This window comes from Urocitellus parryii, chromosome 8 (assembly GCF_045843805.1).
Source record: "Urocitellus parryii isolate mUroPar1 chromosome 8, mUroPar1.hap1, whole genome shotgun sequence".
Classification (NCBI taxonomy): domain Eukaryota; kingdom Metazoa; phylum Chordata; class Mammalia; order Rodentia; family Sciuridae; genus Urocitellus; species Urocitellus parryii.
The window spans coordinates 56,994,847-57,020,610 of NC_135538.1; the positions used below are offsets into that span (position 1 = coordinate 56,994,847).

General features: G+C 37.0%; 1 pseudogene; it reads right to left on the reverse strand.

Annotated features, from left to right (window-relative positions):
• Positions 1 to 257: 257 nt before the first annotated feature.
• Positions 258 to 25,764, reverse strand: part of LOC113183367 (succinate--CoA ligase [ADP/GDP-forming] subunit alpha, mitochondrial pseudogene) — an 81,493-nt pseudogene continuing 55,986 nt past the window's right edge.

The following is a 25,764-nucleotide window of genomic DNA, read 5'->3' on the forward strand; positions in this document are numbered from 1 at the left end:
CAAATTTCTACTAATTAGTGTTTGGAAAATTCCTAACCTATCAGTTAGGCCCGCAATCCCATATAGGTCTGCTCCACTTGTGTTTTTGGTACTCTTGGAGAAGCAGGAGATTGAGGTCATGGGATGGCAGATACTTGGGTTCAGAGACGTGTTGCTGTGTAGAGATGGTTTCTGCAGTGGGAATCCTCCCTGGGCTGCTGCTGGAGCACAGATTGGTGTTCCCTGGCTCTACTCAATGCTGGCCCCACTGTGCCCCTTCACACTTCAGCCCACAGTGGCATGGTGGGATCCTCAGGGCCCTGGCCTGTGCTTTGTTGAAAGCGCTTGCAGCTTGTGCTCCAGCTGCCCAGTAGGTGGCTCTGCTGCTCCACAACCGCTTCTTCTTTAGAATTGTTGGGCTGGCTCTGCGCTTGGCAGTTGGGGGACCATGTCAATATCATGTCATGGAAACCAAGAGAGGGGACTGCTCGGAGAGTGAGTAGGCCATTAGTGTCAGACACTGATGTCAATTGCTGTGGCAAGTTAGGATTGGTAAAGATTAAGAAGTCAGAGGGTGTGGCATTGGGTTTCAGTACAGTGGTCTGACGGGAAATCATCAAAAGTTTTGTGGGTGCAAAACAAGTAAGGAATAGGGCACTGAACACATGGAGGTAGCAGGAACAGACAGATGCAATACATGCCCTAGTCTTCCAGATGTGCTTTGATTGACATACACATTATTGTCCCAAATATTGTTCAAATATTTTAAAAAATTGATTTTAAACATTTTAAATTTGGGAGGTTCATTTAAAACATAAGATTTGATTTCTCTTGAAAAACTAGGAGATCTGGTGACACAGGAACTTCATTCCATCTTTTCTTTTGGTACCAGGGATTGAACTCAGGGGCACTTATCCCTTTTTATTTTTATTTTTTATTTAGTGAAAGGGTCTTGTTGAGTTGCTTAGGGCCTTGCTAAGTTGCTGAGGCTGGCTTTGAACTCAGGATCCTCATTCCTCAGCCTCCCAAGCCTCTGGGATTATAGGAATATGTCTCCACGCCCCACCTTTCATTCCCTCTTGGCAACACTATGTTATTTTCTCCAGGAATGATGTGCTTTCTCTCCGTTCACAGCATAGCTCCAACCCCAGTAGTTACCCTGTAAACCCAGCCCACTTCCCTCATTCACATGGTCTCCTTGGCTTCTGAAGAGACACAAATTCGGGACTTTCATTGATCCAAATGTCTTGTGATTTGTCAGGGAAAGACAAAAGAGAAGCCTCGATCAACCTTTGCAGGAGAGGAGTGACAGGCAGCGGGAAGATGGAATAAAAGAAAAGCTTCTCAAAGTTAATCTGGGATAGAAAGGACACAACGTGGTGAAGTAAAAGAAAATGCATAAAGACAGATTTTTGGGGGAGGAGAGGAGAAAAGATCAGAGCCCGTTAGATTCAATAAACAAAGGTTATCACAATGGAAGTAGGTAGAAAAAGTGGCACTGGGATCTGAGCAATAGGGAGATTTAGAACAACCATAATGGGAACTAATGAAAAGAAAATTTAAACGTAGGAGTGGGAAGGTGGGGAGAACTGGCCCTGAAGAGTAATGAGTACTTAAGGATTTCTGATGACTTATTTAGAAAGAGCTTTTCCTCATTTATTTGGAAATGATGGTTTTAAAAGTAGAAAATTATATTTTGTAGCTCTTAGAGTCATCTTACATTATTTTAAAACCAGTCTTTTTCAAATATTTAATTTCAAGGGCATTAAGGAATAAGTCCCATAAGAGCCATTAGTAGCATAATAAAGCTTGACTTTCATTTGGTTGTATGTTGCAAAGTTTCTGTTCCATTATTTTTTCAATGGGAGTACCATTTTCATTAAATCATGTAAAGGAATGGTTTAAAAGCACTTCTGCCAAAATATTCAAATGTTGTGTTTCAATGCCAATATTTGTGTTTGACTGAACCCTTTCAGATAACATAAAAGCAATTTGTTTTTATTGAATGGAACAAATGTTTGTTTGTTTCTTAGGGAAATTTTTTTTGTCGTTATTCAGGTCTGCTTATTTTTAGAGATGGAAGGCATTATATGAGCTGAAATGATGTTGCATTGAAATTATCCTCCATCAATTTGTTTTACATCACTTATTTTTAATTGATGCTGGCAGCTCCTGGGTTGCTCAAGGGTAAATTTGTTTTGCTGATTTAAGTATTTGGAGATTGTTACATGAAGTCTGGAGAGCATTACAAATCCTGAGTGTATTTGAGAAGGCTAAGCCTTATAGAAAAACAGGAGGATGAAAAATATAGTTTTATGGAGAACTTTATGAATTTAAGGAGGAGATTGATTTTCATAGAAAAAGTTTACATTTCTCTTTTTTACTTCTCAGAATTATGTTACATATATAACTGGATCACTTAATTTTCTTCAAGGTGGGAAATCTTTCTATGACTTATAAGACAATCTCACAAATGGTAATTAAATGATATAATTTGGGGGATGTTGGCTCTTGGGACTTGAAGGGGCTAATTTGTTCATTCCAGTTGCCCTCTGAGTTCTGAATCAACTGAGAAATGGATATAAGAAACAGACATGCAGAATAGAATACAGAAATATACACAGGAAATTTTAGTATGGATAGTACTAGAGAATGTGCTTTGATGTTCCATTAAAATGGACTTCCTATTCTCCTCCATATGTTTAACTGGTGGAACCTTCATGAGAAATGGATTGAGCTTCAGAGTGATATTTCCCTAGCCATCTTCCTGAAGACTTGGCCCAAGCTACTGGGCTCAGAGAATCCACATGTGAGGCCGCTCAGGTAGAGCAGTCATGAACCCACTGATGCACTCACCAGGGAAAAGTGGGCAATGGACGTTAGGTCCTCAGCTCAACATGGAACTGCTTCTCCTTTGAGGAGCCAGTGAATAAGGTCCTGATTCTTACAGTGTCTAGGCAATGTTTCTGATAGAGAAGAAGTTTTTATTTTATGAGCCAGGAAGAATGTGAAGATGTGAACAGAAGGTTCCGTTTATACACTAGGAACTCCTACATATCTCCAACTAAGTGCCATACTGCGCAAAGTTTTATAATTAGAGATTAATTGCTCTGGGCCAAATATTCCTTTTTTTTTTTTTTTTGTTCCTGTGATTCATTTAAAATTAGTTTGATGGATGGAGAAAGACAGTCATAGCTGAAGTCAGAGGCAACACATTCTGGGTCATGTAGCTCTTTTACATGTCAGGGAGGATAAGGTAGCACCAGACATGGAATTAATTCCTGGCTCCTTTCTCCTTTATTCCTCCGGCTCTTCTTTTCTAATCCCTTTTGACTGTCGATGCTGAGGCAGCTCACAAACCCACTGTCTTTTGTGGCCCCTACTCCAGCCCCAAACTCATTTCTGTGTGTTAGTCCCTGGGTCACGTTGTGGTGAAGCTTTTTATTCTTGCTCTTATTGAGTAAAAGTTGCTCATGATTATTAAATAAAAAGGCAAAAATGCTTTTTCTGCTTTTGCCTTTTTTTTTTTTTTATTCCTGTGTTGGGAACAAGTTCTGGTTTGAATGGAAAGCATGAGCTCCTGGGACTGTGGGAAAATAAAGGCCACTTGACAGATTGATCTGTTGCCAAAATTTTATTTGCCTAAACGTGATGTGGTGGCTACACAAATGATGGTCGTCTAAACTAGAACTTACACTGTTTTCCCAGCAAGCCTCCTAGCTTCAAAACTGCCCTTCTCCAAGTCCACTTCCACTGTCCACTAGAAAAGAGGTACAAAATTATATGGAAGTTCAGTAAAGGGCAATCCCAAAAGTTGGGAGAGTGGTTACCTTGGGGTGAGTGGGTGGGGATAGGCAGGGATGGAATTTGGGAAGGCCTTATGGGGCCATTCAAGGGACTAGTATGTGTCTGTGTGTTTGTGTGTGTGTATTTTTTAAACTGGTAAATATTTTTAAAATGAGTGGGAAGTACACACATATTTTATTGGTCTTCTTTTCTTCCCAAATATTATTTATATATTTTATAAATTTTTAAAACATAAAATAAACATTTGAGAGTTTAAAATTATAAAAACTAACTAAAATCCAGATCACTTTTCTTCTTGGTCTCTGAAGCCTCTTAGGAACTCCCTGATTAGTAAGGATATACTTAACATCCAAGGTTGTCTTAGTCATACTCTGATAACAAGTGACAGGAATCCTACTCCAATTATTTCAACCTTCCTCCTCCCCAAAAGAAGGAGAAAAGGAAAAAAGAATTTGTTGGCTTTTGTAACAAGGAGGAACAGGTGCACAGTTAATTTTGGGTCTGGCCACACTCAGGAGCTCAAACGGTGATGGCAGTTCTCCGTGTTCTGTTGTTCTCAGCTGTTTCTCTTTACTTTGGCTTCAGACTCTCTTACTATACAAATGAGTTCCTCCACCTGGCCAGGGGAGGATGATCACATGCAGCCTGCTCATATTGTCTTCCTAACTTAGGGTCCTACCAGGAAATAAAGCAACCTTCCTGATAGCCATGTCTTACCATTCCTTTTTATGTTGTGCAATGCCAGTTTTTCCATGTGAGTATGAGAACATTTAATTTATACACAGAATCACTAAAATCACATAATTTTTGCTTTATATATGCACACATATTCTATTCTTATTAGAAGAGTGGAAACAGTGCACAAATTTAAGTTGACTGTTCACATTTTACTTCTTTTCCTCTTTTGGTATTGGGGATTGAACTCAGAGGCATTGTACCATTGAGCTACACTCCCAGACTTCTTTAATTTTAAGGCAAGGTCTGCTAAGTTGCTGAGTATCTGCATTGCTGAGGCTGGCCTCCACTTTGTGATCCTCCTACCTCAGCCTCTGAGTCATGGAAGTACAGGTGTGCATCATGACCCCTGGTTCCACTTTACTTCTTAGTTCACTCAATTAGCTTGCTGGTGAGTAAGGAAGAACTGACTGGAAAAGCAACTGGGTTGCCCTATTTTTCCCTTTTCTTCCATGTCACCATTTTTGACAAGTTTGTTTAATATAAGGAAGTAACATGAATAAGAAAGAATATGATAAAGTTATTTGGTCTTATTTTTAAAAACATTATTGCCTTCATTCTGTGTTAGAATCAAGTTCTAACCATAATAAACCATTTATTCAGTTTTTGATGGAACACACTCAATTTCTACTTACTCTGAGCCTTGTGGAACTGCCACAAAAAGTGGATCTCAATATGGAAAGCAGTATGGAGATTCCTTGGGAAACTGGGAATGGAACCACCATTTGACCCAGCTATCCCACTCCCAAAGGACTTAAAAACAGCATACTACAGGGACACAGCCACATCAATGATTATAGCAGCACAATTCACAATAGCTAAACTGTGGAACCAACCTAGATGCCCTTCAGTAGATGAATGGATAAAGGAAGTTTGCTATATATACACAATGGAATATTATTCAGCATTAAAAGAGAATAAAATTATGGCATTTGCAGGTAAATGGATGGAGTTGGAGAAGATAATGCTAAGTAAAGTTAGCCAATCTCCCAAAACCAAATGACAAATGTTTTCTCTGATTTAAGGATGCTGATTCATAATGTGGTTGGTGGGGGCATGGGAGGATTAGATGAACTCTAGATAGGGCAAAGGGGAGAGAGAGGTAGAGAGGGGGCATGGGTGTAGAAAAGATGGTGGAATGTGATGGACATCATTACGCTAAGTATGTGTATGAAGACATGAATGGTGTGAAAATACTTTGTGTACAACCAGTGACTTGAAAAATTGTGTTCTATATGTGCACAATTTTTGTAGTGCATTGTATTGTAGAATTGTAGTGCATTCTGCTGTCATATATAACAAATTAAAAAAAAAGTTGATCTCTCGGGATGCTGTATGCAAGGTGCATCACAAATGCTGAATTGTAGTGGAGTGGGCCTTCCCTCTGCCCATGTGCTTGCCTCTTTGTCTGATTGGACTTCACTTACAAAACACTACTTCAAAGATGAAGTTATTAAACATTAAAAAAAAAATGGCAGCAGCAGAGTTTTAAACCAAGCCCAGGACCATTCTAAGGACAGGAACGTTGAAATCAACAGGTCATGTGCATGAAACTGGGCCTGTTGATAACCCTTAGGGGGATTCTGATTGTCCCAGGGTGGGCCATTCATCTGCCCTTGAGCCTATTCCATGGTTCAGGTGTCTGGAGCACTCTGACAGCAGAGGCCTGGCTTCCTTGTCCACCACTGAGGCTGGAAGTAGGGCGTCTTCGCATCACCACCAGGAGGAGTAGGGGAGAACTTCCACCAAAGAGCTAGCAATGGTCAAACTATGTTTAATGTAGGGAGCATTTCATCTGCCCTCTTCCTGCCCTTCCCTTATATTTCTTGCTGGTATTTTAATCCTCAAACATTCCCCATGATGGTTTCAGGGACCTTTTCTTCAACTACTCCTAGGACTTCTAGGTTCTTGCAGGTTTGTGCACCTGCACTTTTTTTTTTTTTCGTTCTTGAAACAAGTTTCCTTTTCTCCTGGAAAACTTATACTCATTCATTAGCACTCAGTTTAAATTCATGTTTTCTGGCAGAATAGTTGGACCTTGAACATTGACAGTTCCTTTTTTTTTTGGAGTCTCTGCACTTATTACTTGTATTCCAAAGTATTTTTTTTGGGGGGGGTCTACTTTCCTCCCAGATTCTGGGTTCCTTGAGAGGAGGGATGGTGTCTTAAGCTTTTCTTCCGTGTTCAGTGTAAAGCAATTGCCTATTATGTGATAAACTCAGGATATGTGACTATGGAATAAAGAAATGAAAAGCTAGTGTTATAGTGTTTTTTCACTGGCTTATCTAATACTAATCTTGTACCCCAAAAGGATGTTTTTATAAATGAATCCTGCATTCAGGATATCATAGGATTCTTTCTCAAGCACTGTGCTCTCTGCTGCTGAATAAACTGAAGCATCTTTTGGTTAAAACTCTGAAAGGAAACCAATTAAATGCTAAACTCAGGAAAGTAATATTTCAAATTCTGTTAAATTTCCCAGAGCCTGTTTCCTAAGATGAAGCACCCTGTCTCAGGGCCAGTTCTTGGATACCAGATAAAGAATCAAGATGCGAGCTATCTGTGGACATACAGCACTGTTGTTTCCCACCTTGCCTGCTGGCCAGATCAGCCTGGTGCTTGGGGACTCAGGAGCTACACATGTTATGAATATGAGCCAGGCTATTTCTCACCTTTTGTCTCAATGCTCATCCTCAGATAATTCTGCATTTCCCCAGTGCTGTCTGGGGGTGTGGGAAAGCAAACAATATGATCCTGTACTTACCTTGAGATCCTCTTTCCCAACACTGCATTTTTAGAAGCTCCATTCCAGCACACGTCAGATTAAAGGACTGCCGCTCAAAATTCTGCCTTTGCAAAATGTGCTACAGGGAAGGAGCAGCCATTGCACAATGCAAGCAATTTACTCATCGTGGAAAGAGGGGTAAGCGGAGAGTCTGAAGTCCTTCTGAAATTGAAATGTGTAATTCCTAGGTCCCAACAGGAAGAATAAAAGTGGGACTAAAGTATATAAGAAAAAAAAGAGGTGAAACCAAATCAAAAAGTCATAAAAGTCAATCCAAAAGAATCAATGAGTTATTCATAAGGTAACAGTAGAATGTGTGAATTAGGCTGAAGAGTAAAAAGCAGAAAGTATCATTACAGTTGAGAAGTTTGAGAGGAAACCTTTCATTGTTATAACATCTCTGTTCTGCTTAGCAAAATCTTGATCCATTCCGTGTTACCAGACTTTACCTTTAATCTTTCAATCTTGGTTTTCTCCCAGGAAGCGCTATGTATCATTTTATACTGTTCTACCTAAAATATTGTTTTCTCTGGATAAATCATACTACACCTGTTATTTGCAAGTTGACATCACATTAAAGTGCAGAAATAGCTTCCCTGTTTGAATCTATTTTCTATGACTCCATAATGATAAAAAACAAGTGGATTAAAAAACCTTAAATAGAAGCCCAGAATGGTATTTATAATTAAAAGACTACTGAAATTTAAATAACACATAAGAACGAGTGAGTCATGTGTCATCTCCCATATTTCTAATCCTAGATACATTTTTGCCAGTTTATTGATTCTTAAAATGTTCACTATCCATCATACTTATGAGAATACTGTAAACCATGATTTATGTACTCTGTGAACATTATGTTTGATAGCTCAGGATGATATACCATCACAGAAAATTAATCACTTAAGTTTATATGGAATTGAGATATATGGTTAGGATATTTAAAAACTCTGTCTCAAATCATTATCTGGTAATTTTTCTAAGTCCTGAAAGGAGATGAATTCCTTATCAGCTAATGACATCTATTTTAGGTCATCCTGTAACTAACAGCCCCCAACGAGAGAAAGTCCACTAAAGAAGGCTGTTATAAAGGGCAAAAGAATGAATTTGACAAAAAAATTATAAGTGCCAGAAAAAATAGGCTGTAAATTGCTAGTAATGAATAGGTTGTTTTCCTCTTACATGGCAACAGTAATCTATCACTTCCCACGCCCTTCTCATATGAAGGGGCCTAATTGGCCTTGGATATAACATATACTAAATGTAGTGTCAGAATAACAGGTGGTTAGAAATGTGTTAAACTGCATACTAATTAAATTTATGTCCATGAATTTTTAAAACTTTAAAACATTATTAAATGTTCGCATACATTTGAAACAATGTGTGTCTTTATTTGCAAAGTGGAGGTACTCCAAATCCAACCAATGGAAAACTGTCATTGACTTAAATTGAGAATTAAAGTAAAACCCACTTTTAATCTTTTAATAGTTCATAACCAGAAAAAGAAAGAGGATTCTTAGGGGGAAAATTTTGAGGTGAGCAACTGAATGCTCAAAGGCTTCTCATAACCACATGCATGTGAAGTACATACAAGTTGAATCAAGCAAATGTTATAACATCCATCGTTCTATTAAATTTAGCATATACATGAACACATAATGCAACAAAGGCTTTCTACTTCCAAGTTTGACCATCATTTAGCTTAGTTTTTGTTTTAGACTTCTATAATTGAAATAATTTTTTTATTCATATAACCATATACAAGTACTTGCTACTGCATAGGATTGTTTTCTTTCAGAAGATACTTAGAATAGGCAGGTAAATTCCTTGACCCACTTTGTTATGAATATAGAGTGCTGGTTCCCAGATATATTGATACTAATAGGCAAAAGAGTTTTGTACTCTATTGATTTTATAAAAACACCTGGTAAAGCAAAGTTAAACATGTTTTTTTTTTAACATATAATTTCTTAAAGCCTATGATGTGACTGACGCACATGGTGACTCTCTGAGAGAGGGAGATACAGTACTTAGCATTGCCCCAAATATCCTGGATATGACAGTGGAATCCTTGACTATAATACGGAGGAATATATTGCTCCAAACCAATTCCCTATTTGTGAAGATCATTGTTTTCCTCAGATGAGGGTTAGAAGCTGAGCTTGGAATAAGAAAAGAAACTTATCTATTAATCCAGGTCAAAGGATGCCCCCCAACTCTGGAGTCTTAAATGTTTTCTCTACACATAGGATGGATCTTGGAAAGAATGGATGATACAGATTTGTATTCTGAATGGCACAGTTAGGAGTGGAAGAGGCTGGGTGAGGCGAGTAGGGGAACTTCCTCCATGCCATATTTTTGAGTCATTTTTCAGTTTCATTGATTATTTTGTAATATTTACATGCACTGCCTAATTTTTACGATAATCTATTGATTAATAATTTACTCATCAATTAATGGATGCTGCAAGCAAACCAGGGTCTGATCCTAATGGAGAAACTGAAGGACAATTCCTTTGGTTTCAGGAAGTTGAAGAGTAGCTTCCAGAATGATTTTTCACTTGGTCTCTGGGATTTTCCTGTGCCATATTAGAGCTCTCTCACCTGATCATGTCACCAAGACATATTCTGAACTGCTCTTAGTTAATTGCTACCCATTTTGTACCCTAAGATCTTAAATATTTCCTGTTTCTCAAATATTATTCCATCCCTACTGACGTATTTATGGCACTAATTTGTGTCATTGTAGTATATCTAAGCACTTCTCCCATCATGGCCCTCTGAAGGACCCTACCAAGAGCAGTGGCATAGCTGCTGTCCTCAAGTCAGGAGTGCATCACCGAGAGAATTTAAAGGCAAGAGTAAAACAGGTTGTTCTGCTTTTTTATTGTCATCATGCTCCAGTGATTCTAAAAAATTCCAGTAATAAAAATACTTCTACCTGCAGGGGGAGATGGTTTCCCTGCTTCCTAGGGACTCTCTATTAGAAACTTGTACTGGAAAAACTAAATCTAATTTATTTTTGTGTTTTATGCTTGATTCTTGTATCAATCAATTTAATTTCTCTTATGGTAAAATGGAATTATTTAAAATTAAGACTTTTACCTACAAAAATCTAAACCTAGTTTCTCATTGTACAGTCTCTTCTTGGTGATAGAAGGAAAAATTCCTATGTGATAAAAAGTATGAGGCTTAACATACATTAAATCTTGAGTTTTTTTCTTTTTGTTTGTTTTGAGAGGCAGCCTCGTATAGTAGAGTTTACTCTTCAATGTAAAGAGCTTAATTTCAGTGATGCCCTAAAACAAACCAGGTGACCCCAGGGCATTACATCTCTGGGCCTCAGTTTTCCTCTTTTAAAGTCAGATTGATGTACTTAAAGGGTATTAATGAAGAAACTAGTCAGATTACTTAATGGTCAACTGATTATGCCAAGTTAAAAGGCGATTTTTAAAACCCAAACTTAAGAAGTAATAATTGATTAATATAGCCTTTGAAGTCTTGTCCACTTTCAGAAAAATAAAGATTTAAATTCTACCAACTCCTAAATACTAAACTTTGGGCATTTAGAGATGGTCTCTACAGATTTCTAGAACTCTTAAGTGGAAAGAGAAGGAATTTTGGAAATGATCTGGAAATGCTCTTGTAGACATTAGGTCACCCCCTGTAGCCCCAAGGCATGATGTTGGCAGATGGCAAATGCTTGAGCATCAGGCTGAAATTAGATTGCTCTAAGGATTTTGCTACCCTTGCTGGCCTCTGTTCCTTGTCTCATCATTTGCTTTAAAGAAGTTTCTCCCAGATCTCCTCTTACCTTGGAAACTTTTACAGTATATAAAAACAATTGGATTCCTTGGTGGGCACAGCTGAATCTTCCCAGTTTTCACCTGGCAGGATGTTTTAGACAAGATTTGAAAAGCTCCACGGATGTCTTTTTTTTTTTCAGGGATCCAAAAGGCTGTTTTTATTCATTCTTAAAAAACAAAACTTGCTTAGCTAGTGCTAACATCATTATAGGGGCTGGAATGCAGCAGGGAACAAGTTCTCTGCCTTCGAGGAACTTGCCTTCTCTTTATGGGATGGGTGTAGCAGAGAACAGATGGAGCCAAGATGTACAGATGTATTTTTGAGATGCATTTAGAGTCCAGGCACAATACCCTTTTTATTCTAAACATGGAGTGCAGCAACGTAAGAATAATGTACTTTCAGGGGTCAACTAGTTCATATGGCATAAGAGCAATATACTTTTAGGGGTCAAAAGTTCCCACAAACATTTCCAGATGTCAATTAGACCTTATAGTTTTGACTTAACTGAGTGACCTGTCTACCTTTCAGGTCAGGCCAATCCAAACTCCCTGGGCCTGGCCCTCATCACTTTCCCCAAACCAATAATTCAAGAGGCTTCACTTCATTTTCTTTATCCTTGCTTCCCAAATCTGGCCATGTCTCAGAATCATGTAGGAGATCACTCTAAGTACCAGTTAAAATATATTTTATAAATATATATGTGTATTACATACATATATATATATATATACATAAATACTCTCTTAGGCTTGTAGAATTGAAATTTCTAGAAAACAAGGGACCTGGGAAGTGCAGGATTCACAATGCTCCAGGCGATTCTGATGAAGCTGGCTGGCCTCATTCTCAAACCAGATTTTAGGAGCCATTCACTACCAGATTACTTTTTTTTTTTTAAGTACATCTTTATTTATTTATTTTTTTATTTATGTGGTGCTGAGGATTGAACCCAGTGCCTCACACATGCAAGGCAAGTACTCTGCCATTGAGCCACAACCCCAGCCCCAGATTACTCTTTTTAATGCAAGGATTTCTCCAACTTTCTTTTCCACTTGATACATAGCACTGGGCCTTTGAGGAGCCGGCCTACCTTTCTGATTCCATCTTTCCTTGCATCCTTGCTGGTCTTCTCTGCTTCAGTCCAACCCACTTACTGACGGCTCATTAGAAAACATCTGCATTCCCTGTTTTTTTTTTTTTAAGTCTGTATTATTTTATGCTCTGCTTAAGTCCAACCTGTGATACAAGAACCTTGCACTGCAACAACCTGAGCATCGTCCTTTCTGAATTCCCTAATCTTTATCATTTGGGTCTAACTTGCCACTTGTGTTATAGTAATTTGTGACTATGGAGTCTAATTCAAATCTTAGGAGGGCTTACTGAGTGACTGGTACACATGACACGTCATTTACAGCATTTCACTAATGATAAAAGGGTAAAGAACATTTACAACTACTCCTGAGAAACTAATGCTGCTATTTTGTATTTCAGAAGATGCTTTGCAAACTCAGCAAAGACATGCCTGTCTTATTCACTAGAACAATGTTCAGTGCCCTGACATAAAGTCTATAATTATTTGTTGAACTAAGTTAGGAAAAAGCCTGTAGTATCATCTCAAAATCTTTGGTGTTGCTTTTTATTAATTGCTGGGTGTCTGCACTACGGAGAGTTTGAAGGTTTTCTTTCCACTTTTGTGTTCTTGTCATTTCTTTTTTATCACATGGTAAGATTTGAAGCTGCCCACTGGACTCCATGCCTGGTTCCTGTCCCAGAATGAAGCTGTTTGTCTTGACTTTAGAAGGTAAGTAGAGTAACCTGAATTACCCCATTATTAATGTATAAAACTAGAGGCCACCCCACAGTGGGCATTTTATCAACTCACAAAACTCACTGTGCTCCATAAAACTTGATCTTGTGGCTATCTGGGCTTGTTTATTGTTATGTGATTTAGGGCTACTTTGAGGATCTGACCCAGATTCACTAGAGGAATTTCTGTTTTATATTTTTTTTAAGCACACTGAAAAATTCTTCTGATTTTAATTTTGCCAATGTCTTACAATGTGCTCTATCTTCATTGGATATGAGTTTTCTGATAACTATCAGAAATAGGGCCTATTATGCTTGAACATTCCATCAATTCTCACAGTAAACTCTAAAAAAAAAAATACGTGCAAAGTAGTAGCTTACAAATCTCTGGATTTGAAAAGCATCTGTCTGCTGCCAATTTTGCAGTTCTAAGTATTCTTGGGTAACACACATGTCTGTGTGAACAGCAGCCAAACTTTGCTTACTTTAGTGTTGATATTTACCAGAAGCTGAAAAGTGTCCTTTGACATTTATTGCATGTTTACTGAAACATACAATGAATACAGTTTGATTTTAAATGGAGCATTGAGATTCAGGCTCTTCTACCTAGAGCTGAAAGCGTAGATCCTAATGTCTTGACTAGCACCAAGTGAAAGTTTCATTAATTAATTTATCCAATAATTATTTATTAAACAGCTTCCTTGGTCAGATACCATGGGAGGATCTGAGGTATAAAGATGAAACAAGGTGGGTATCTCAAGGGAGGTGCAGCTTATTCAGATAGACAGACCCTAAGTGGAGACACTATTGTGATAATGGTATAAAGTAAAAATCTAGTGTAGAGAGAATATAGAGAGACCCAACTTCATCCAAGACAGTGAGTTGCAGGAACAGTAGCAGTGGAAAGTGTTCAGAAAAGCCTCCCAGAAGAGGGGTTATTTACTCTAAAGCCTGGAAAAGAAGTGGGAGATAGTAAGGTGAAGAGAGGAGTTGCCAAGAACAATATAAGAATAGTGAATGCTCATAAAGCTCATTCTTATGATAAAGTCTCAGTGATGCTTGATTAATTCTACTGTTCTGACACGCATACTAGACAAGGACTGTATGATGTGCAATACCTGGTTAAAACAACTAAGTTATGAAGTATCCAAATGCTGCTAAGGAAAATTTGAATGTCAGGAGATGAAGCCGAGATTGTAAATGTTTGCAAGTAAAAAACTACCTGTTATAGACATCTCAGGACACTCATAGTCCATTCTGATAATCAATCCCTTATGCCAAATAGAAGAAAGTTTTCTTGGATATATTTCTTAACGTAGTAACATTTTAACATTATGGATCAAGTTGTACCTAATATATTACCCAGTTATAAGGAAATGCTTAGCATCTTGGGTGTTTAACAAGTAACTATTGCGCTGTCCATATGTCCACACTACTGAGAGAAAGCAATATAGAAAGAAGGAAAGTCAGGCATAGAGAAGAAGAATCAGACAGAAAGACAGAAAATAAGCAAGGTGAGTAAATTTAATGAGCTCTTTTATGAGAAATGTGTTTTAAATCAAGTAATATCATTTTTCATTCTCCTTCAGAAAGTTATATGCTCATTAAGAACTAGAATCATTTTATATGATGAGAACAATAAAGATAATGCTGACTGGAAAATAGCACATGATTTTCTCTATCCCTCAATTTGGAGCCACTAGTTCTTGAGGTGAATCCAAAACATGGTTCCTATTTGAAATTCACTTGTGTTTTCTTGCTAATTATGGATGCTGTACCAGGCTTAAGGGCCGACAAGGGACAGGAAACTAGCCTTGCAGTTGCGGTCAGATGTCGACTGGGGCTGCCGTCTCCTGAGCTAGCCACTTGACTTATATTATTGAATTTAATTCTAACAGCAACTTCTTTTTACTTGTGGGAAAACCAAGGCTCAGAGAGATTAACTAATTTGCTGAAGTATTTGAGCCAGGATTCAAATGAAGTCCAAAGCCCATTTTATTTCTTCTAAATTAAAGAAAAAAAAAAAGCCCCTCCCCCCTGAGAAAGAATGTCTGATTTTCTTTATTATTCTGGATTAGTGGCTGTCTATAAAATTCTGAAAGGTCTCATAAAGGTAAACTTACATCTGGTGTGTGGTTCAAAGAGAATTTTCTTAACTAGATGGTAAAATGTTTCTTCAAAGAGTTGCGCATAGAAACAGAACTTGAATTGCTTGCTAATGACTTTCTTGTTCACATATACTTCTAACATTAACAATTTTTTACTTTCTTTAATTGCAATTATACGTATTTCTATTCTACAAAATTAGAAATACACAAGAACACAAAGAAAAATGAAGAACCAAAAATGACATCCCACAAAGACCACTGTTTTATTAAAATGATTGTAACATTTTCTTGTAGCCTATTTCCTTTGAATATATATTCCCAAATATATATTTTTACCACATATACAATCTTGCATTGTTTTTAACTTAATACTATAGTAAAAGGCTTTTTATGTCTTAATAAATACTGGTCAGAAAGATCATTCTAACATGTGTATATTATCTCATTGTGTAACTTAGGAACAAGTATGTGAAATATTCACTTAGTAAGTCAATCATTATGACTCATGTTTAAAATCATTAGAGGCAACACATAGTATAGAAGGATTAAGTCTTTTCTTCTAGTGAAAAATCTTCTAAAATAATAAATTTCCTCCGGATTAAGACGTTTACCAAATGAGGTAAATCCACAGTAAATCTCTCAGAACGTGTTTCTTCCAGACTTTTGGAGAAAATTTTGATCTGAGTCTTTGAACTTTATTGTAATTTAAGACAAAGCATTGCTTACTTTTTTTGCTCTTTAAAAAAATATATTTGGTAGGAAAGTTTTTATTTTTTGATTTTCAGTTGCATAAAGCAAGTAATTCAAAAATTATTGAAAGTAATAAGCATATCCCTTTTCTTGACTTTTAATCAAATATTTTATCCAGGAAAACCTAAACCATTAAGATTATATATATGTGTGTGTGTGTATATATATATAATATATAATATATAGCATGTATATAATATATAGCATATAATAATTAGCATGAGGTCAAATTTTGGTTCTGCCACATAGGCATTGTGTGAATTTGAGCAAGTTACTCAAATTAGACCTCATTTTCTTGGCTTTAATATAGGCATAATAAAATTATGTACCTTAGAGGCCATCTGTGAGGATAAATTGCATTATAGTCATCCTTTGGTATCCATGGGGGATTGGTTCCAGAAACTCCAGTAGATACCAAATTTGCAGATGCCCTTTATACAAAATGAGTACATCATCTCTAAGTTATTTATAATACTTCATACAATGCCAATGCTATGCTAATAGTTGCTATGCTATATTATTTAGGGAATAATGACAAAAAAAATCTGCATATGTTCAGTTCAGATGCAATTTTTTCCCCCAATATTTTCAATCTGTAGTTGGTTGACTCTTAGAGCATGGAACCCAGGAATATACAGAAAGCTACTGTAAAACATGTACAGCATTTAGAAAGTGCCTGGTATACCATGAGTGATCACTAAATGTCAGCTATTATTGTTATCATGCCCTTATCTTTTTAGTGATCAAGATTTTTTTAAACCAGATTTTTGGTTAAAACATGCTATCTTCAGATCAAGATTCCATCTCCATGGGAGGCAAAGGTGAGAACATCACCTGAAGACAATGATTATGCCAGTCTGGTTGGAGTGGAGGTTTATTATGGGGAAGGCGAGGTACAAACTGGCAAATGTAGATTGATGGTAGTTTACAAAGAGCCTTGAAGGCTTCGATAGTCATTGGATTCTATTCTTCAGATTCCAGAGAGTTTACAGGATGAAAGAAGGACATTAATCTAAAGAATTCAAGGGTATGAATCACCAAGTTGCTTATACCACAAGTCTCCCACTTCTTGAGGTTTTAAGTTTAATTCATTTCTTTCTCAGTTGGTGTATGTAAGGAGGGCATTGTCTTCACATTTCTACTAAAACCCACGTCTCCTGGTTGTTGAAGGAGAGTTCTTGGGCAGATAGCCCAGAATCTTCTGCAATCCTTAATCACTATGAGCAGATGGCTGCTGCTTCTGTTCCTGTAGTGTTGACCTTGGGCTTCAATGCTGTTTTGAGTGATAATTCTATTCTTTGGGATCTCAAAAAAAAAAAAAAAAGAGAGAGATTTGGCTGTTATAGTAGCATGATTATGCAGGTTATAATCTTTAATCCCTTAACTATAATAAACTCTTATGAAGAGTTATTTGCTAGGCTTTATGGACTACATATTCATGCAAACCAGATGCTCTATCTTTTTAACATTGTCAGAATCCCTGAGAGTTGTGCCTAGCAGTAAGTGGCTGCCTTAGTCTAAAAGGTTAATTATTTTATCAGCTAAAGAGGTTCTCAAGAATCTTCCAGAGTGGAAATGGCTATAACAACATTTCTGAATAATAAGGAGAAACATTTCCATTAATAAAAGAGTGAAAGAACTGGGAGGCAATTGCAATGAGGTTAAAGGGTAAGAACAAAATACCAGAAGGAAGTAGTTAATCGAAAGGCTATCTAATTTTTATTATGTTTCACAGATACACTCTGTGGAGGTTTTATGTACCATCTTAGACAGAAGATGGCAGAAATTAATTATATCCAGCTCTGTATTTCCACAACTTGTTCATACCATCATTTTAGCACTTTGTATATATACATGCAAACATACAATTATATACATAGTTATTATATATAACTAGTTATATATAACATATAGAATTATACATATGAATTAAGATAAATAAATCTAACTTTATGTATATATGTTTAACTATATTCATATATAGTTATATATAATTATATGTGCATATCTGTCTATATATATTTTTTGCAGTACTGGGCAATTAAACCAAAGCCTCGTGCATGCTAGGCAAGTGCTGTACCATTGAGCCACATTCCTGGATTTTTATATCATATTGTGATTAATAATGTTATATTTGTCTTCCTCACTAGGCTGTTGCTCCTTGATGATGGGGATTAGCTATCTCTCTTCTGGTCCCCATAATCTTATATAGGCATGGCACATAATATATGGTTAGTAAATGTTAGATTTGATTCTTGTTGAATGAGAATCTGGGTTCAAAAAAAGTCAGCATAAAATAATAGATGATTGCCACCAATCAGTGACAATTTAAAAGAAAACAAATCTAATAAGGGAGAATCAGACTTAGAAATGAAATATTCCACAGGGGTATGGTCAACATGATAGGAGCTAAAATGGACCCTTGCTCCAACTCTGTAATCAAGGAATAGACTTACTAGGTAATGTTCACAAATTATGTTGTGCAACACTTTTGGTGAACAGTAGGAATAAATAAGAGATTGATGGGCTTTGTGTCATTGGTTCACTGATGTAGACTTAGGAGTGCAATAGGACTGCTCTTTGCCTGGACCCTGATTTCCTCCAGCAGATAGCAAAGAAGCAGCAGTTGAAGTAGCAATCCACTGCAGCTTTTTCCCATATCTGGAATTCCTTGGGTTCCTAGAACTACTCAGTGACAGTGTAGCTTCTGCCCTGGCTGGACTGGAGTTGGTCTGTGCAGCCCACATGGTCCCCTAGACTCATTCCTGTCATTCCATTACCAGTCTATCCTTGGATCATGCCCTATTCCGTGGCGGCATAGTATGTATTCTTCCCAGCCATGCCCTTAATGTAGGTATCAAAAATCTGTTCCTGGCATTGATAGGCAAGTGGTTATAGCTTGCCCTAACAGGCCCTAAATGAGATTCACTCAAATATGTCCACTTGCTTCCTCTCCATCACCAGCTCTCATCCCACCCACCACTGCTGTTGTGTTAATCGTGCTCACTACATGCCAGGTGTGATACAATGTTCTTTATGGAAATTGCTTCATCAAATCTTGACAAGGATCCTGTGAAGAAGCACCTCAATATTTTTAGAAGCCTGATAAAATTGGTCAGTATGAGTCCAGGGAGCAAGTATTTCCCCAAAGAGTAATAAGACAAAAAGCTAGAATGTTTTGCCATTTGTGTGGCTGACTGCTGGTGACAGAATTCACTTTTGATGCTCACTTGAGGTTTCAGAAAGGGAAATAGAAGTAAGGCGTGTTTAAACAGGAGAAAAAGATTATGATTTATGTGCTTTCCTCTTCTCATTTAAATGGTGCAGATGCTGATTTGGATGGAAGTCACGCAGGGAAACCCTGGTCTGAAATGTCATTTCCCTTCAGTCTCTTTAGTGTTATGCAGTTTGGTTGCAAGATATGCTGAAATGGAAATTTAAATGCTACTGTATTTTGAGATATATTTATATGGTGTTTTTGTAGTCTGTGCATGTACTCTCTGTTTATTACTAAATAAGCTCTATATTCATTGTTGTTGATTCAGTCGGAGACTGACATAATGACATTGAAAAGATGGAGCAAGATTATATCTCAGAGTAAAACATGCAAGGTAGAAAATGGAAACTCAGAAGTAAATACTGAAATCTGTGAATAAAGAAGCAATTTTCAGTTTGCTTTACATGGTTCTTAAGGAGCCTATCACATTTATATCTCTGTACATTATTTCTCACTACAAAACTAGTAAATGCTTGTTTAATACCATCAGATAAGGGTGATATTTTACTGAGGACTTGATTCTTCCAGAAAAGCCAAGAATCAAATCACTACCTGCCCTGATTGCAAATACCTTTTTTCCCCTCAAAGGCTTCTGGTTGTTGCTACCCTTATATAAAAGGAGAGATGTGCTCAGAGTTGTCATTTGTGGTGTTTGTCTTCAAATTATGGGCTAAAGATATGTCAGGACGTGAATGGAAATATTGTCCTCCTGAAAAAGGCGTATTCAAGTTCCACATATGATATGAAACGTGCCTACTGCCTCATAGATTCTTTCCCTGTATTAACCACCTCTTTCTGCTGCAGAATTACCTACAAAGAAATGAAATGAAACTGAATTTTATGTATAAATGGTGGGGATTTCTCTTTGTCTTTTTTCCAGGTTTGAAACATTTCTTTTCCAGACAGAAAGATTTGCTGACACCTATATCTCTAGGCTTTACATAGCTGATAAACAGCCCATGGATTATACAAACATAACTGCATTTCTGTTATCTACTCCCGACAAATTACAGCCTGCCAGGAGAACTGCCACAGCAGAGAGCAAGCATTTGGTTTTCAACTGTTTTCTTTTTCTTAAGTCTTTAAAATGAGGCCATGATTTTTCATATTCAGTTGAAATAGAAAATGCTCAGGCTCAATGCACACGAGGAAATTGCAACCTCTCTTTGTCCCACCCCCTTCCTTTTACTTGCACCCCCGGCTGCATTGCAGTCCTGCAAAGCTCTCTGGAGTGGGAACCACACGGCTGGGGGTGGAACTGCATGCCAAGCACAGCCATCTCTTTTATAGCCAAACCACAGATTCTCGCTTCAGGTCATTTTTTACATTGTATTTCGATTTTATAGAGCTGCATTCGATAAAGAGAATACAGATAACATTACTGAGATGTGTGCAGCATGACAGTTTAATGAGAAGGAAAGAAAAACCCAAAGGTTATTCAGTTACTTACCAGTCTCATTTAATGCTGTAATTTTGGAAGAGGTGGTTGGAGAAAGAAAAATTCACATTTCAAATGTGATGGTAGATCTGAGAAGCTGTCTTAGTCCCATTAATTTGGTTGATTTTCCTTGAAGAAATATTTAATAAAAGAAGATTTGTTACCTGCTTTGTTTTGTGGCAAATTTTTACTTTTTATTGTGAAATAAGATCAGATTTTTAAATAATGTTACCTTTTTGATAAAGTACATTCTTTAGACATGCTTCTACTTTGCTTGGGTTTCTAGAACTGTGGGGTGGGACATTTCCCAGAGGGAAGCCTAATCTCACACTTCCCAGGTTACTTAAGGAGAGTCTTGTCCTGGTCATGGAGAAGTCTCCTGGGTCTAGCTTCTTTTTTACACATGACATCTATCTAGGCAGCCCAGCACACCCTTCTCAATGCGCTGAGATGTATGGAATGCTCAGGGCGGGTGGGACTTAGTCCCCTGATTCTCTAAGCAACAGTTTTCTACTTTCTAGTCTGAATAATTGAAATGATTAAAAATTATGAAAACTGAATGGGTTAATGCATGTGAAAAAAATGTTCTATTACAGATTGATCACTCCAAACAGCATTTTTTGCTGTTGTTATTGAAGGAAATGAATATTGTTTTCCTTTATTTGTCTCATCTCCCTAATTGAACCTCTTGTGCAGGCCGACTCTACCTTCTCAAATTCTTCTTTTCTATCAGATATCAGGGCAAATTAAATATTTGGTTTCTTGCTGTCTCTCTAATGAGGCATTAACTCCAGGTGGGAAAGCACCATGTTATTTTTCCCAGCCCCATTTCCTCGTAGCCCAGTGCCAAGCACATACTAGCCATTCAAAAAACTCACAAATCTACTGGTTGAGTGTAAAGATGCCTCATTTTTTTCTCCTCCACTTTATCCCTCCTAAAAGGGCTGCCTTCCTGGGGACTGTAAAGATGTGGGAATATTTGGGGCAAGTGTGAGTTTCAGTCTAGAATAGTGTCATGAATTTACCACTCACCCAAATATTACCCAGTTCCACTATGGTTTCATTTCTAAACACCAGCCTTCCTTCTAGGAAAGCAGGCCAAATGCCTTTACTAAACTGTTAGATCTTAAAAAAATGTTCCAAAGGATTAGAAAATTGAGTATTTTTATTCTTGTTCATTGAAGGCAGACTTCTAGTTAAAAATGCTTGTTTCATTGCTGACCTCTCATTTGAAGCCAGTTCATGTGAAGCCCAGATTGTTTTTACAATTAATCTCAAGTCACGAATGTGAGAAGAAAATGGACAAATGCTCATTTTATTTCAGTGCATGCTCAGAACTCCTGGGGATCCGTGTAATGGACTGTGGTCTATGAATGTAGTACATTTATGATTTGATAAATTGAAAAATAATTGTTTTCACTAATATTTAATTATTTATGTTAAAATCTTAACAAAGCATAGAGCTTTTATAAACTCTAAAAATTGGTCCCTATTCTGACTCCATGTGTGATATTGCAGAGGGCTTTGTGATTTGGGGGTTTGGGGATTTAAAACTAAGATAATAAACAACAATTTTTAGTTATCCCTTTATAGGGATATAGAGGAAAATTGAAATGGTAGCAATTTACTAGTTTTAAATGAAAACATAGCCAATGAATGACACTTAGTTTGTAGTACCCAGAAATAAGGCTAGGTAGAGTAGCACTCAAGGAAGGTTGATGGGTCAGCTAAGTCCACCTGCCCTCATGGACCCCTCCAGGCACAGAGTGAAGCCTCTGTTAGTGTAACCCTATTGACCAGCGAGCACGCAGGATCATGCAGAGCTAGATGCATTCCTTAAGTCAAGTTTAAAACAACAAAGGTATCAATTGTGAATGATTGAACCCAGAACATGGAATAGATGCATAGATCTTATGATACGATTTAAGTATAATTATAATAAACAAAAATATCAAATGGTATTCCCGGGGAACACACCTATTAGTTTCTGGCCCCTCCTGACTAGGCTTTGATGCCTTATAATTTCATGTCTGTAATCACCATGGAAACTGTTTCTGCTGTGTTCTCGTTCCAGTTTCTGTTGTGGGTAGTTGTTCAGGTTCTCTACACCCTCTTTTTTGTCCTTGTCTCATTGTTTGTGCTGGAATCAGTACCCTCTTGTTATTGGAACCCTTTTTACTAATTGCAGGGAATCTTCATTTTCTGTATTAGCAGTTACTCAAAGTTCAGATTTGGTCTCTTAAGTCTTCATCATCTATAATACTCCCATGGGTTACTTCTAAAATGCTACAAAGTGTATCCAGTTTTATATTAATGTGGCTTTTTAAAAACACACCTGTAGTCTTAGTGATTTATGAGGCTGAGGCAGGTGGATTGCAAGTTTGAGACCCCTTGGGCAACTTAGTGAGCCCCCTCTCAAAAAATAATAAGGGTTGGGGATATAGCTCGGCTGCAGAGCACCTCTGGATTTGATTCCCAGTATTGAAAAAGATAAAAAGGATATGACTTTTTTATTTTCTCAGTTTTGCATTTTTCTCATTTTCATGAGTCATTGTCTCTTACCTCTATGCTAATATGGAGTGGAGGTTATGGTTTCCTTAGGCTTTTGGTAAGAAAAGTAGTTTTCACATTGGGTTTGAACTGACATGTGTTTCTTCAGTTGACAGACATGTAGACACCATTGCATGTTGGTATAATGAGATTTCACTGTTTATTAAGGGATTATATAATGTATCTGCCAGCTGCAGAGACTTCAGAATTCTCCAGTCTACACACACACACACACACACACACCCTGAATGTATGTATGTGTGTGTGTGTGTCTGTTTGAAATATTCCCATGTATAGTGAACATGGACAAGCAAGTTCAATGTTCTGCCTTGTTCTCTATGTATGAATTTTTCATAACAAGTGACTTTAAAAATGCTTTGGTAGTTTGGAGAAATTTGTCCTAGAAATAACTGCTTCCCCTTCTTTTCTGTGATTGAAAGTACATGTTGATTCGCAGAGACTTTGAAAGGTCGTGCTCTGAGTGAGAATACAAATCTATTGTGCTCATGCTGGAGTCCTGACCCCTTTGCCTTAGTGTGGTCTCCAGAGCTATAAAATGGGCTGTCAGAAGTCAATTGAGAACACCTGTTCTCTCTTGAGTGCATGCTTATGAATAGACTCCAAGTAAAATGTTAGGCGGCTTTCATTTTCACATGCCCATCTTAAGTTGAAATTCAAAGAATAGTTTTAAAAAAAAGCCCTTTACTTATCAATAATTTCAGATTTACAGAAGACTTTTAAGACAAAGAGTTTTTATATATCTTTCACCCAGCTTGGGCTAATGGCAACATCTTCATGGTACATTCATCACACTAAGAAATGAACATGGGAACAATACTATTGCTAAAACCACAAACTATATTTGGATTTCACAAGTTTTTCTACCTGGGAAAGATAGGGTTTTAAAAATAATTTTTATTTATAGATTATTTTGTTTAAAATGCTTAATAAAATTATACTCTCAAGAGATTGAACAGTGTAATAGAGACAAAATTTAGGGAGCCTTTAATTTAACAAAATTAAATAATTTTATAAAGTGAAATGTTAGAAAATTCAGCATCTTAATTTTGTTGTATGGTATCAATTATTTTCTGACTGACTTGTAGAATGAATAAAGGGTGATTTATGTGGATATTGCTTTCAAGTGCATGCAATTTTGTTTTTCTTAAAAATCAGGAATGAGGATATAAGGGAATACCTGTAAACAATCTCCTTTCATCCTGCAATCTTGGGATTCAGTGACTCTCTCACAAGCTTTTTCCGATAATGAAATTTTCACATGTGAAAAATACTGCCAGTTTTGATGAAAGCTTAAATGATTTTTATTTCTAAAGGGTGCATAGAAAGCACAACCAACAACCTGATGCATAAAGAAGATAAATACAAAGATGCAAGGGAAAGTAACAATTATTTAATTTCATTTTCTTCATAAAAAGACATTTTGTGAATCAGCCTGTGGTTTTTTTTTTAATTTTATTTGGTATCTTAGCAACATTATTATATTTTAAAACACCATTGTCTTTGTCCCATTTTGCCCTTTTGTACTCATTTGTGTTTGGTCTAGACATCATACAATACCTTAGATTGCTGACTTTTCAAATGTTCTGCTTTCATAAATACCTCAGCATTAGCTCAATAGAACATAAAGCAACCATGTGCAGCATAAAAAAAAAAGGAAAAAGGGATTTTCTCTTTAAAAAGCTCCTAATGACTCAATACTCTAGAGAGTTAGAGAAGGCTTAGTCTTTGGGGCTTCTGATAGGATTGCTTTGTTCTCATCTTTTATGTACAAAACACATATATGTGCACACACACACACATATATATTATATATAATTTATATATAAAATATTTTTGTTTCTCTATTCATATGTATAAATATATAAATACATGTATATCTATAGCTATAATTTGAAGTACTTCTCAAGCGTTAACCCCCTAAAACATATGTTGTGATTTTCAATGAGAGAAGTTTAAAATGTGAAGCTGGAAGAACCCTTATGAAGGTGAAAGTGAGGGTTATGGGTGGAACATTGATTAAAAAGTAGGTGCCTGAATATTTATTGAATGTGGGAAAGGACACTATAAAATTGAAATTAGATTTCTTCATTTGTAGATGATCTATTTGAAAGAGAGGTTTACAGGAAAAGCACGTTTTCCCATTGCTTCCCATAAAGTTCCATTTGTGAAGGTAAATTTTAAATGGTGGCAAGGGTGATGGAATGTTGTTAGGGCCAAATGCTAATTTAGGTTTTCTCACTTGGCATTCAGCAGTGCCAGAGCTGAGAGTTTGGCCTTAAATCTATGGCTATTCCCGGAATGGGAGCCTATTTAAAAGAAGGTTGATTATGAGAGGTTGGCTTATGCATTGATTTTTATGTAGGCCACTATTGTGGAAAATTTTAGACAAAGAGGTGGAAGCAGGGGCGTTCTCTGAGGCTTCCCTTCTTTGCACCATCTCTGTTGGACTGGTTTCCCACATTGTAAGGCCATGGCACAAGGGAGGAAAGCTTTCCATCATCTTTTAAGTGTATTTTTTTTTTTGTCTTTTTATCTGGAGGTTCTCTGTAGTGCAGAACTGCCACTTTGAGTTTGCAAAGGCTGATATCACCATGGTTAAGAGGACCTACTATGCAGTGCCTTGTTGCTGATGGCCAGTGACAGGTGCTATACAGAGGCTGTCACTTTTGATTAGTATTGCATTTATTTTGGGATTATAGGAGCCA